The following is a 13,799-nucleotide window of genomic DNA, read 5'->3' as shown; positions in this document are numbered from 1 at the left end:
GGCTTAGATAATTAAATAAATAAAATATTTATTTAATTAGACATGACAATTTTGGGTGTCTACATTTTGCCCCTCTTTGAGACAATGCGGCTTGTCGCGTTGTTTCAAAGAAGATAAGATGAACTGATACAAAGTTGCCCCAGGATGGGAATGATATGCCCCCTCGAAAGATTGGATGAAAAAGTCTGGAAAGATTGCAGACAATCTCTCGATAAGAAAGATGGGATAGAATGGACTGGTTGGATAAAGTGACAAAGTCACGGGATGAGGAAGACTGACTCGGGAAATGAGGGCGAGGGCTAGGGTAGGCTATAAGATAGACCACGGGCAAAAGACATCCTCATTGTCATTCACACCCTTACGAGATCACAGTGCAGAGCGAGAAAAGAGCAGCAGCAGTCAGCAGCGATGGCATTCGTTCATAGATTCGACCGTGTCCGCCGATTCCAGCGACCAGCCGATGCAGGAGAGCCAGTAAGTACCCGAAAACCTCCTCGTACTTTCACGCATTTCGAGTTTTGTCATAAATGCATGTTTAGGAGCAATAAATGCGCTAGAAATAGGGTAGTTTAAAAGTGCAAAAACGCGCAACCGCGTCTGTGTCAGCGCCAGGCGCGTCTGTGTCCAACAGGCGCGTCTGTGTCGGGTCCAGGCGCGTCTGTGCCTGGAACCGCGTTTGTGTGGAATGCGGACGCGTTTGTGAAATGTAGTAGCGTCTGTGCTTTTGAATAGCGTTTATGTCATGCAGGGACGTCTGTGTTCCTTGGTCGCGTTTGTGTCTGGCATAGGCACGTTTGTGTTTAGAAAGCGCGTCTGTGTTGCAGAGGCGCGTTTATGCAGTCTATAAGCGCGTTTATGAGTTAAAAGCGCGTGTGTGTTGAAAAAGTGCGTTTGTGTGTTTAAATGCATGGTTTTAGTCCTTTAGGTCAAATCGGCAGTTCTGTGATGAACATACGCTGTCGATTGGATAAGCTGCTGAGAGGATACACTCAAGCAGGTCCTCTAGGAAGATTAGGATAGATCAAGGCACTTTGTGATGAACAAGGAGCACCAGGATATGCAGCACTTTGTGATGAACAGGGAGTGCGAATGTGAGTGACACTTTGTGATGAACAGGGAATGTCACACACGTAGTACTTTGTGATGAACAGTGAGCACTACTAGGATAAATAGCAACACTTTGTGATGAACAGTGAGTGTCACTAGGGTAGATAGCCATATGCATTTGGGTAGCGAGTAGCATTTTGTGATAAACAGTGAATGCCACGATAACTGACAAGATTGATTTGCTTGACTGCAGGAGTATTTACCGATGTTGGAGTCACGGGAGAGATTCCCATCGACTCAGAGGTTGCGACCAGAGTTGTCTATCCAGGACATGATTTCCGTTGAGGAGATGGGCCTCACACATATGCTCTATGTGCCCGAGTTTCGGGCAAACATGGGGTTGCTGACTGCACTGGCCGAGAGATGGCACTCAGAGACATGCACGTTTCACCTGTCGATGGGTGAGATGACAGTGACACTGGAGGATGTATACAGGATATTACATGTCCCTATTGATGGAGAGTTGATCCCCTACGACCGTGACGGTGACAGGGAGGCCTTGAGACGGGTTTTTCAGGATCCCGGGTTGGAGATGCGGGCAGGTCATGTAGCCTGGGATACCATGACTGCCACAGGTTTAGCATTGCCGGCAGTTGTTGGGGGAGTTATCAGTGGATACCTGTGTCCAGACAGGGCCACACGAGGATTGGCAGTGGGCTGGGGAGGGGCCTTGGAGACGCTGATGGCAGAGCACACTAGGTATGCGTGGGGGCCATGTGTCCTAGCACATTTGTACTATGAGCTGCATCAGTTTGTATACCATGGATCAGTGGGTTTGGGCTGCGGTGTGACTCTCTTGCAGGTGTGGGCCTATGAGCACCTTCCCATCACACGGCCTATTCATTTCAGAGGCAAAGGACAGGGACAGAGTTTTGTGCACCTATATGCGATGATTACATCCCAGCCTCGGATTGGGAGATTGGAGCACTGGAGGAGAGTCATTGATGACATTGATATGGTGATCTGGAGGCCGTACCTGGGGTGCGAGGAGTGGGGGGACGATGCACTGGAGCTGCCCTACACCTTCCGGAGTAGGTACCTGATTGGGCGGACGCCCTATATATTAGAGAGACAGCTGGTGGATAGGGTATGCAGGCAGTATGGCAGGATTCAGAGGATGCCGCGAGGCTCGGGCATGTATGCCCGTACAGTCAGAGATCAGGTGCAGTTTGGCCCACTGCTATCATATGATCAGGCAGTGATGCAGCTAGCGGAGATGATGCCGATGCCATGGGACATGTGGCCAGAAGTAGATGATGCAGGGATGGACGCAGAGTACTCTGCGTACTGGGCAGAGCATCCATTTCCGAGGTTGACAGATCCGGCAGAGCCAGTGGATGGAGAGGGTGGAGGAGATGATGATGAGGGAGGAGGGGATGCAGGTAGGGGCTGGCGGAGGCGGAGGGGAGTGGTGGGAGAGAGACGTGTAGCACCTCGGAGGGAGGGAGGTCAGGAGAGAGCAGCTCCAGTGGTGAGAGGACGGGGTGGACTGCCCCTACAGGTGCCAGCAGCACAGGGTCCCAGAGAGGGACAGAGATAGGTGCAGCCAGAGGGACAGAGACAGGTACAGCCACAGGTACCTATACAGGCACAGGGACAGGTGCAGGCAGAGGCACAGGGACAGGCACCTGTAGAGGAGGAGCCACAGGCAGGGACGGAGAGCGGAGACTCCGAGGAGGATGAGGTGGTGAGGCTGCGGGAGATCTGCCAGGGCCAGGCAGATGAGATTGAGGATTTGGTTCGAGAGAGGAACCACCTCAAGATCAGGGTCCGAGATACAGAGCGGGAGAGGGATCAGGCCATCCAGAGATATACCGAGGCCGAGACAGCTCTGAGGGCAGGTAGGCGGGCAGCAGAGGATGCAGGGGCAGGCTACGCCTATGTTTTGCGAGCTGGAGAGGAGATCGCCTACTGGAGGGATCTATATTATGCAGCCGTGCCAGCAGAGCAGCGGGCTAGGAGCTTCCAGAGGTCGTCGCGCACAGCGACGGCTACGGGAGGGAGCCGCAGGAGACAGGCATCCAGCGGTGGGGTTATGGGGCCTCCACCACCACCAGAGGGACAGGGGGATCCTGGGGCGGGTCCATCTATAGCTCAGACTCCGTCGAGGCGCGGCGGCTCCGAGGGAGGGAGTTCCTCATAGCTATAGTGGGCTCCCATTGTATCAGTAGATGTATCATTGTTGTATTGTAGACACCTGCGGGTGATTCTTTTGTAGCCATATGATTCTTTTGACATCATTGTATTATGACACATTTGATTGATTATATATATGAGATGATTCATCTTTTGCGGCAGCTATATGCATGTGTACCTTATGTGATGAGATGTTCTTATGTGATGCATGTTTTATGATATGGATGCTTATATGATGCAATGCCATATATTTTTGTTCTTTTATGTTGTATATGTGATGCCTGATGCAAATGAAAATGTATGTGATGCTTATATGATCCAAACCACTTATGGCTCTTACATGACCATTTATGGTTAACCCCTAACTCAACCCTCGTGTGACTCATGTGTCTCCTCAAGCATTTATTGCTTTGACCATGGTTATCCCTTTTACCTTTGCACAAGAGTTTATCCATTGGATAAAGGCTTTATTCTTTGAATAAAGAATTTATTCACTCAACCCAACCTTGAACTTGACTCCCAAGTTAACCTTTAGGTCATATCAAGCATTTAATGCTTATTCCCTCTCCTCTCAACCTATCTCATATTGACACTTGTCATCCTGGGATTGGGTTGAAAGCCCTCACATGGATTGAATATCATTCAATTCCGACCCTTGTTGAGATTACTCAATCTTAACCATCCATTGCTCCTTTTTTCCTATAAATAGAGCCCATTTCTTCATAATCCAGATGTTGAAAACTTGTATGCATTTAATCTATAGTGAATTTTAGAGAGAGCATTTAGCATAAATCACATATATTGTCATTTTGGACTAAAATAAATCTTAGTTCATTTCATAACATGTCTAATTAGTTTGTTTTACACTTCAATAGCATGGTTAAAACATTCCAATCTTGAACCTCCATAAGCATCCATAGTGCAAAAAGCTACTAAGAGCTACACTAATTTGGAACTTGGAGAGGAGAGGAACAAGGGAGAAGGAGCTAAGAGCATGGTAGAAGGCATTTGGAGATATCTTGTTGTATTTGCTTCCATAGTTAAATCTTTTATCATGTTTTTAGTGTCTCTTTTGATATGCCTTCTTAGATTAGTTTTTGGTTGATTAACACTAACGGTTTCTTGTGTTTTTGTGTGTTATACGACCACAAACTTTAATCTAACACTTGTCCATTTTGCAGAGCATCATTTGGTGAACCCGACGTGAATTGAACAAACAACAACAATCCTTTTTACAAAAACTAACTTTTTTTGACTATTTAGCTTGACACACAGGTCGCACTTTGGTGCTTTTGATCGCGTTTTAGCACTATTGTAATTTGATATTTTAGTGCTATTGTCTTTACAATAGCGCTATTGTCTCAAATTTAGCGCTACTGTCAGTATATTAGCGCTTTTGAGTCTTAACTAGCGCTTTTGTCCATGTTGTAGCGCACTTGTTATTGTTGTTTAAAATTTTTAGTTTAGCACATTTGTGTTAAGTAGCGCTTCTGTTGTCACACAGAGTAGCGCTATTGTAACAAAACGTTGTAAAAAAGGCCATGTAACCAATAAAATAAATTTTCTGAGGCTTGTGGAAGCCCCCCATTTGGTCGGATTTTATTAACCTTTCGCTTCATGTGCAGGTTTTAAAACTAACCCTGTTTTGTTATTTAAAAATCAAAAACACTTCTTTTGGTGCTTTTAAAATCAACAAAAAAAAAACAAATTTGCTTTCATTGCAAGTTAGGGATACACTCTATTTTGGTGCTTAAAACAAGACAAGACAAATTTTATTTCTTGCATCAAACTAAAATTCACAATCAACACTTCATTTTTGGTGCAAGTTAAAAAGAATCCCAAATTTGTCAAAGTTGTTCTCAAAATGATTTTACTTCATGCATACATGTTTCAATTTCAGTTGACCAGGATTTTTTATTCTAGTTTACTCAAACATTTTGCCTTTGAAGTTAAAAAGAACACCATGGTTGTTGGAGCAACATCTCCAAATTAGATAGAACATCCTGGGATTAGGTTGAAAGTCCTCACATGGATTGAATATCATTCAATCCCGACCCTTGTTGAGATTACTCAATCTTAACCATTCAGTGCTCCATTTTTCCTATAAATAGAGCCCATTTCTTCATAATCCAGATCCTGAAAACTTGTATGCATTTAATCTATAGTGAATTTTAGAGAGAGCATTTAGCATAAATCACATATATTGTCATTTTGGACTAAAATAAATTTTAGTTCATTTCATAATATGTCTAATTAGTTTGTTTTACACTTGCATAGCATGGTTAAAACATTCCAATCTTGAACCTCTATAAGCATCCATAGTGCAAAAAGCTACTGAGAGCTACACTAATTTGGAACTTGGAGAGGAGAGGAACAAGGGAGAAGGAGCTAAGAGCATGGTAGAAGGCATTTGGAGATGCCTTGTTGTATTTGCTTCCATAGTTAAATCTTTTATCATGTTTTTAGTGTCTCTTTTGATATGCCTTCTTAGATTAGTTTTTGGTTGATTAACACTAATGGTTTCTTATATTTTTGTGTGTTATATGACCACAAACTTTAATCTAACACTTGTCCATTTCACAAAGCATCAATTTCCATTAAGAAAATCACATAGTGTAGTGCACAAACATATAAGGTTATTGATGATACAATTCCTATTCTAAAATTAATAGCACCCAAGTGCAATGTGGAAAATAAAGATTCTTTAAATCAACTAGACACATTATCTAAGTATATCACCGATAACATTGTGACAGTTGATCAGATCAATGAGGAGACATTTAAAGAGAAAATGGATAAAGAAAAATATAAATTCTTCAATGAGAAAATAAAGAAGTGTATGGGACACATTGATACCCTTTTACAAGAACTAAGCAAAACAATAAAGGAGTTCAAGGAGTTGTATAGAGACACATGTAAAACTAATATTTTGACAGTAGATATAGATAAGGAGATCAGTAGGGTACAGAAAGAAATAAATGATACAACTGACAATTTCATTGATTCATCTGAACCATTATTAGTTATAGAGCAGGAAATAGCAGGTTTTGAGGAGAAACTTGAAAAATTGGAAAAAGAGAAGGAAAGAATAAAAGGAAAGGAAAAAGATCTTAAATGCAAACTTAGTCCCAAAATTGGACTACCTCATCTCTTTGAGAAAAGAGATCTCAGAGGAACTTGTTCAAGGAATGAAGACACCGGAAGAGAAAATGCATCACCTCACCGGTACAATTCAAAGAGCAGAGGACACATTGAAGGACAGTGAAAGGTTCACTGAGAGCCTGAATTTTGTATTGGCATACCTTTTCCAGATTGTAACCAACCGGTTACAAGGATCAAGTTGAAACTGCACTCAGTTGACACTTTGAAAACCTTTGTCATTGATGTCAAAGGGGGAGTAGTGGAACTAAGAAAAATGATCAGAAGAAAGACATCATCAGCTCAGGGGGAGCGCACATTTTGATAACATAGTTCTGGTAAGACAATTTTGGCAAATTATTTTTCACGAGTGTTCCCATCAATGCCAAAGGGGGAGATTGTTGGCAAATTCACACTCCAATGAGAAATTGTAGGTGATTTAAGGTATTTTCATTGATGTCAACCTTACAATCATATGATACCGGCAGGCACCGACACTGATAGACTTTACACCAGCATACAGTTCACCGACACCGAAAAGAAAGATTACCGACACCATGGCCGACAAGAATATTGTTTAATTGTATTTTGTATTTAATTGTAAAATCTTTTTGTAAGCCGACATGGTGGATTGTAATAAGACTCATATAAGTATGAGATCTTAGAGACCATTTTTAAAAAGGTTATAGGAAGTAAATATGGAGGGATTATTGCAGACCTAATATGCAAATTGTAGGGTAGATTTTGGATAAGGGTTATGAATATTGCAGAGCTTAAACTGGTACTGAACTTGGCATAGCAGATGCTGATCTGAAGCAGTACATGACATTAGATTTGTATAATCCATTTTTGTAAGTCAGTGTGACTTCTTTTGTAACTGAGCAGTGAGCTCTAGGCACTTGGCCTTCTTGCATGTGCAAGCCCCTATTGTAAATATTAATATTCACTTATTGGCCAGTAAGTGAATATTGTGGGTCACAAATCCCACCGAGGTTTTTCCCACACCAGGTTTCCTCATTAAAATATTGTGTTATGGTGTGTCTTTCATGTTGTACTTATTGTTCTTATTTGCTGCATTATTTTTGGTTTACCGGTACACAATTTTGAAATGCTTTTCATGTTATAATTCAAGAAAGTTCATATACTGGTCAGATACTGATTCACCCCCCCCTCAGTATCTTTGGGAATCCTAACAGTGTATCCTATCTTAAATCAATCTCTCCCAATAAGGCGCGTGCGATTTCTTTTATGTGGGGGAATACACTTCGCTCATACTTTTCTTCTTGTGATACTTAGAATTACTTAGTGAACTTTGTTGTTGCTTTGCGATCTTTAGTATCTTTGATTTCATGACTCATAGTGAAGGGAAATTTTCTACTTGTAGTCATGGTTCTCCCCTTCTTGATCTTCCATTTTACTTTATCAATCTAAGTCGTAAGATCCTAAGTCCACAGGGGGCTTGGTGCATCTTGCCTCCTTGACATGGTAAAAGTCTTTCAATCTTGTTTCCTTGTACTTTACCGACAATATTGGCATACATTTATACTCCCACTAAAGTGGGGGCTAAATGTAGTGTCATAAAATTGTGACCCTAGCAATTTTCAACTACATTAGGGTCCTCACGCATGTGAACTTGAATCCTCTAGCTTGATTGGAGACTGGAGATTGCTCGGCTTGCAGAAACAACTTCTTCCTTGGCCTCTGCATCACCTCGACTGCATTCTACCCTAGAGAAAGGGGTAGGATAGGGGCATGGCACCACTATCCCCCCTTGGACAAGGTCATGGTGCCCTTGTCCTCCTAGGAAAGGGGTGTGGCACCCTTGTCTCTACCCTAGTTTGGGACAAGACCCTTCCTAGAGCATGCATTGTGGATTGTGCCTCGAGCAGGAAACTCCCCCGATGTTGACCCATGACAAAATTCAAATCCACCAACATGTATTTAAGGGGGCATTCACTCTCTCATTTGAAAAACAAGGTTAATAAGTCGAAGTTGGATAAGATTGGAGTGTGCACAAGTGATCAAGCATTCAAGAGCATTCAAACATTCTTTTCCAACATTGAGCATTCTCAAGTCTCCATTCAAGGCTAGCTATTGTATTCAAGTAAAGGATTTAACCATTGAAGAGGAGATTGATTCCATCATTAAATTCCACACAAGAATTTCTATCAACATTGCTACTACAACCTCCCTTGAGGTGATTTACATTTCAGTCTTTCATTTACATGTACTTGCAAGTACTTTCTTTCATTACTTGGTTAATTCCAAAACTGGGGTTTGACCTAAAGGAAAACCCCCAATCCCAACCCATTTTCCTCTCTTTTCTCTGTGTAGGTTGTAGGTGTGCATATGTACTTTCAAATTTGGGCTTCATTTGTAGAGGCAGAAAAACCCTTTTCATTTTGCGGTTTTTTCGGAGGACCGTGTACATTCCCACCACGGTCTGGGCAACGTTTCCTCAAATTCATAGGGTGACTTCATCTTGACATTTTACTACTAGATCTAGGTGCATAGCTTCATCCCATATTCTGATCTCAAGTTATAATCAATTCTTTGTCAGTTTTGCACTACATAATTTAATCAATTTCCTTTCTAAATCAAACAAGGAAGAGGGGATCAACTTAGCATTTCCAATTCATTCAGAATTCAATCTATCATCTTTGTGTGGAGAGATTGAATCTAGTGAATTATCCTTCTCCCCCTTCCTAATGTAATGATGAAAAGTACTTGAATGGTAATCAATAGCGAAACTCTCATCTCTCTTTGAGGGAAAGGGTAGTTTTCCTTCTTGATTTATTATTCACCATTTTCCCACAGTTACAAGATCGATGTGTGGTGATGTGTTATGTTCATTCAACGGTTGTAATTATCTTGAAATTTGTTGTAATTATCTGTAATGATTTGTACTGATCTGATATGATCTATGATGTAAATTCATTATTAGTTAGGGTTATGTAACCAATCTAGTTGAAAAGTGTATTTAGGTTGAGTTTGAGAAGAGATTTTGTGTTAGTGATCGGAGAAGGAGAGTGTGCCAAACCAGATTGAGATGTTTGCATGTGTGAAGTAGATTGGAGCTAAAATGGACCTGCATTGGAAAGGAGAGAGTGCTATGATCTAATCATTTACTTGTTGTTCCCTAATAGTTACAATAGTATTAAAATCCCTTAACCGGGTATGTCCTAACAAGATTGATATTGTAAATCCCTTCATGAGGTGGCTCATTAACTTGAGTTTAAATCATTTAGAAAGGTTACTCCTAATAGGGTAGAGCTCCTAATAGGGCTGAGGTTAAAATCCCTTCATCGGGTGACTCCTAACAGGGTCTGCTCTTAACCAGGCATTATTGTAAAGCTCCGGGATAGGCCTTTAACATGGTGCGTTCCGAAAGAGTACAAATTTTGTGGGTACCAATTACCACTGTGGTTTTTCCCATTTGGGTTTCCACGTGAAAAATATCAGTGTTCATATGGTGGTTGATTTGTTTATGTGTGGATTTGATATCATTACATTGCTTAAATGTTGATGAACACATGAATGAGTAGTTTGGTAAATCTACTTTAAGTGATTGATTGAGTAGTTAATGGTACTAGTTATGAATTGTTTTTGAGAAGTATTTTCAGATTGATAAAATATTTTAGTTTATTGTTATTACTAATTCACCCCCCTCTCAGTAATAATCGGATCCTCACAATAACAATTGGTATCAGAGCACTAGGTCCTCTTTGTGTAGAAGCTTAACCTCTTGAGGTAAAGATAATTAAGGATAAAATGGGGGAAGGTTCAATGAGCAAACAAGAGCTTTCACAAAAGCTTGCATAATCTGAAGAAGCCTATGATGAGCTAAAGGTAAAATACAAAGCTTCATTGGCTATGAGAAGAGAGCTGGCTAAGCAGTTGATGAAACTTATTGAAAATAATTCATCTAAAGAAGAAAACATTGATGCCTTAGTTAATGAGGTGGAAAAGTTGAATGATGATAAGAAAAATCTAAGGAGAGAGCTAGAATCCCTTACCGTCAGGATGAGCCAAGAGTTGGAAGCTAGGAGAATAGCTAAAGACACAATAAGAGATAAGGATCATGAGATCTTAAAGTTGAACCGAGTGGTTACTACCTTTCATGCACAACTTCTTGAGGAAAAAGAGGAAATACAAGCTGATCTAGACATGGCTATGTCTCTTAAAGAAAGTCTTACAAAGAAAAATGAGGAACTTATCAAGGAGCTGGCTGATGCTAATGAGATACTAGCTAAATTCAACAAGAGTAATGCTATGCTTGATGAAAAGATTTAGTCATAAAGGCAGAATGGAGATACACATAGCTTGGGATTCACAACCTTTGAACAAGGAGAGCCATCTAGTACCAAGGACACCGTGCATGAAGCCAAATCTTCACCAAAGACCAAAAAAGAAGAACACCGGTAAGAGAACCTACAAACCAGTATGTTTTAACTGTCATAAGGTAGGTCATACTGCTAATATTTGTAGAAGTAGATACATTAATTTTGATGGATATAAATCTAATGCATATGAAGGATATAAACCTAGAACATTTAATGGATATTGCTTCAATTTCAATAAGTATGGGCATAGAAATGTTAGGTGTAGGTCAGGAGTGAACAATATGAGATCTTACATGGGTCAGAGGTCTAATGGTATTTGGAAGAGATCTTTCAATGACCGGATGATCCCTACTTGGCAGAGACCTTATGTGAACCAGCCTAGTCCATATGAAATGGAGAATAGATGGAATGTGATATGTTTAATCCATCACAAATATGGTCATGTAGCTATGAATTGCCGAAGAAGACCTAGTAGAGACAATGCTGGACCCTGGAGCGCATCTGGAATGACATGTTTCCATTGTCACAAATCGGGATACCTTGCAAAGTTTTGCAGAGCTAGAATGAACAAGCTAGTTAATCAATCTATTGACTAGAAAGGAAAGAAGAAAGTAGATGTGGAAGAAACCAAAAATAAGATGAACAAGATATGGAAGAAGAAAAGTGAGGAGAAACCATCAGAGGACTCCAATTCTTCACCTAGTGTGGAGAACCCCTCACTGGTAAACTAAGCAATGATGAAGCTTAGGGGGAACATATTGTCAGATCCATTTGCGGACCCCCTATATGGTGTGCAATAAGTCAAACCTACATATTTTAATGCAATATGATGTTAAAAAGTGATTTTAAGATATATTTGATAAATTGAATGTGATATGTGTGTCTGTATCAAGTTTTAGAGTTGAATGGTGATTAGGGTTGTTCAACCAGTATGATAAAAGGCAAATAAAAGGTGTTTTATAGTTTCATTTTTCATTTAGTATTTTTGAGAGCACATCTGGAGAACGACAAAAACATAGAAGAAATTTTTGTTAGGATTCCCAAAGATACTGAGAGGGGGGGGGGGTGAATCAGTATCTGAACGATTTATAAACTTACTTGACTTAAAACATGAAAAGCATATTAAAATTGTGTATCGGTAAACCAGAAATAATGCAGTAAACAAGAATAACAACAACCACATGAGAAGACCACCATAACATAGTATTTTAATGAGGAAACCTAGTGTGGGAAAAACCTTGGTGGGATTTGAGACCCACAATATTCGCTTATTGGCCAATAAGGGAATATTACTCTTACAATAGGGGCATGCACATGCAGGAAAGCCAAGTGCCTAGAGCTCACTGCTCAATTACAAAAGAAGTCACACTGACTTAGAAAAATGGATTATACTAATCCAATGTCTTGTACTGCTTCAGATCAGCATCTGCTATGCTAGATTCAGTACCAGTTTAAGCTCTGCTACAACATAAATCCTTAACCAATAATTCACATATTAGGTCTGCTTATCTAGCATCCTCTTTCACACATTTTCTAATTACAAAATGATCTCATACATATATGAGTCATATTTACAACTCTCCATGTTGGCTTACAATGATTTTACAATTAATTACAAAATACATTTCAAACAAAATTGAAGTCGGCCAAGGTGCTGGTATCCTTCCTTTCACTGCCAATGTTTTGTGTGTCGGTGTAGAGTCTATCTGTCAGTGTCAGTTTCTTTGTCTTGATGGTATCATATGATTGCAAGATTTCCATCAATGACAAAACCTTCAATCACCTACAATTTCTCATTGGAGTGTGCATTCTCCAACAATCTCCCCCTTTGGCATTGATGGTAAGACTCATGAGAAAAATCAAAAAGTGTCCAAAATGATATCCAAAAATAGTCTACCAAAACTGTCTTACAAAAACTGTATGCTCCCTCTGAGCAGATGATGTCCTTTCTTCTGATCATTTTTCTCATCCCACTACTCCCCCTTTGACATCAATGACAAAGGTTGTCATTCAGTGTCAGTGGAGTCTTGCCTGGATTCTTGTAACCAATGGGTTACAATATGAAAGATATCTGTCAAAACTAAATTTATGCTATTGCTGAAAGTTTTGCTATCTTTTATTGCCTTTTGTGTTCTCTGCAATGTATCGGTGAGTATGTGCATTTTCTCTTCCGGTGTCTTCAGTCTGGGAACTAGAGCTTCAGATATTTCTTTTCTCAAATAAATAAGATACTCTAGTCTTGGACTAAGTCTGCATTTTAAGTCGTTTGCCTTATCCTTTATTCCCTGTTTGTCTTTCTCCAATTTTTTGATTTTCTCTTCCTGTTCTGCAATCTTCTTCTCTAACTCCAAAAATGAATTTGATGTTCCAATCAAATTGTCAGCAATATTATTTATCTTTTCTTGAGCTTTACTGATCGCCTTATCAAGATCTTCTGTTAATACATTCGTTTTGCAAGTATCCCTGTACAATTTCTTGAAGTCATAGATTATTTCTCCAAATTCCGGTAAAAGGGTGTCCATTTCTTCCTTGTTCTCCTTTACAATATCCTCAAATAATTTCTCTTTTTCTTTTATCATTCTCTCCTTAAATGTATTCTCATTTATTTGATCAATAGTTAGTAGGTTTCCGGTAATGAACTTAGATAATATGTCTAGTTGACCTAAAGAATCTTTATTTTCAACACTGCACTTTGGTGCTATCAATTTAAGAATTGGTATTGTATCATCAATAGCCTTATAGGCTTGTGCATTGCATTCTGTGATCTTCTTTATTGAATCTAATAGAACCTTTGTTACATTAGTAGGTCTAAATTCTATCATAGTTGTACCAGATGTTTGTCCAATAGACTTTATAATAGCCATGCTACCGGTTGTGGTAATTTCCTTGCTTGATTTGACCTCTGGTAGGTTTGTCTGTGTTTGCATTTCACAAACAAAGGTTTATGATTTTCAGTTTGGGCCAGTGGCACTGTGTCTGTCTGAACCTGTGCTTCAACTTGTACCAGTTTTGGTTTCTCTATCTGTGTCTCAGAGGGTTTCTTTGAGCTTTTAACTGCTGGTTTCTCAGATGTAA

This window comes from Cryptomeria japonica, chromosome 5 (genome assembly GCF_030272615.1).
Source record: "Cryptomeria japonica chromosome 5, Sugi_1.0, whole genome shotgun sequence".
Lineage (NCBI taxonomy): Eukaryota > Viridiplantae > Streptophyta > Pinopsida > Cupressales > Cupressaceae > Cryptomeria > Cryptomeria japonica.
The sequence above is the reverse complement of the archived record's forward strand: the minus strand, read 5'-3'. Positions refer to the sequence as shown.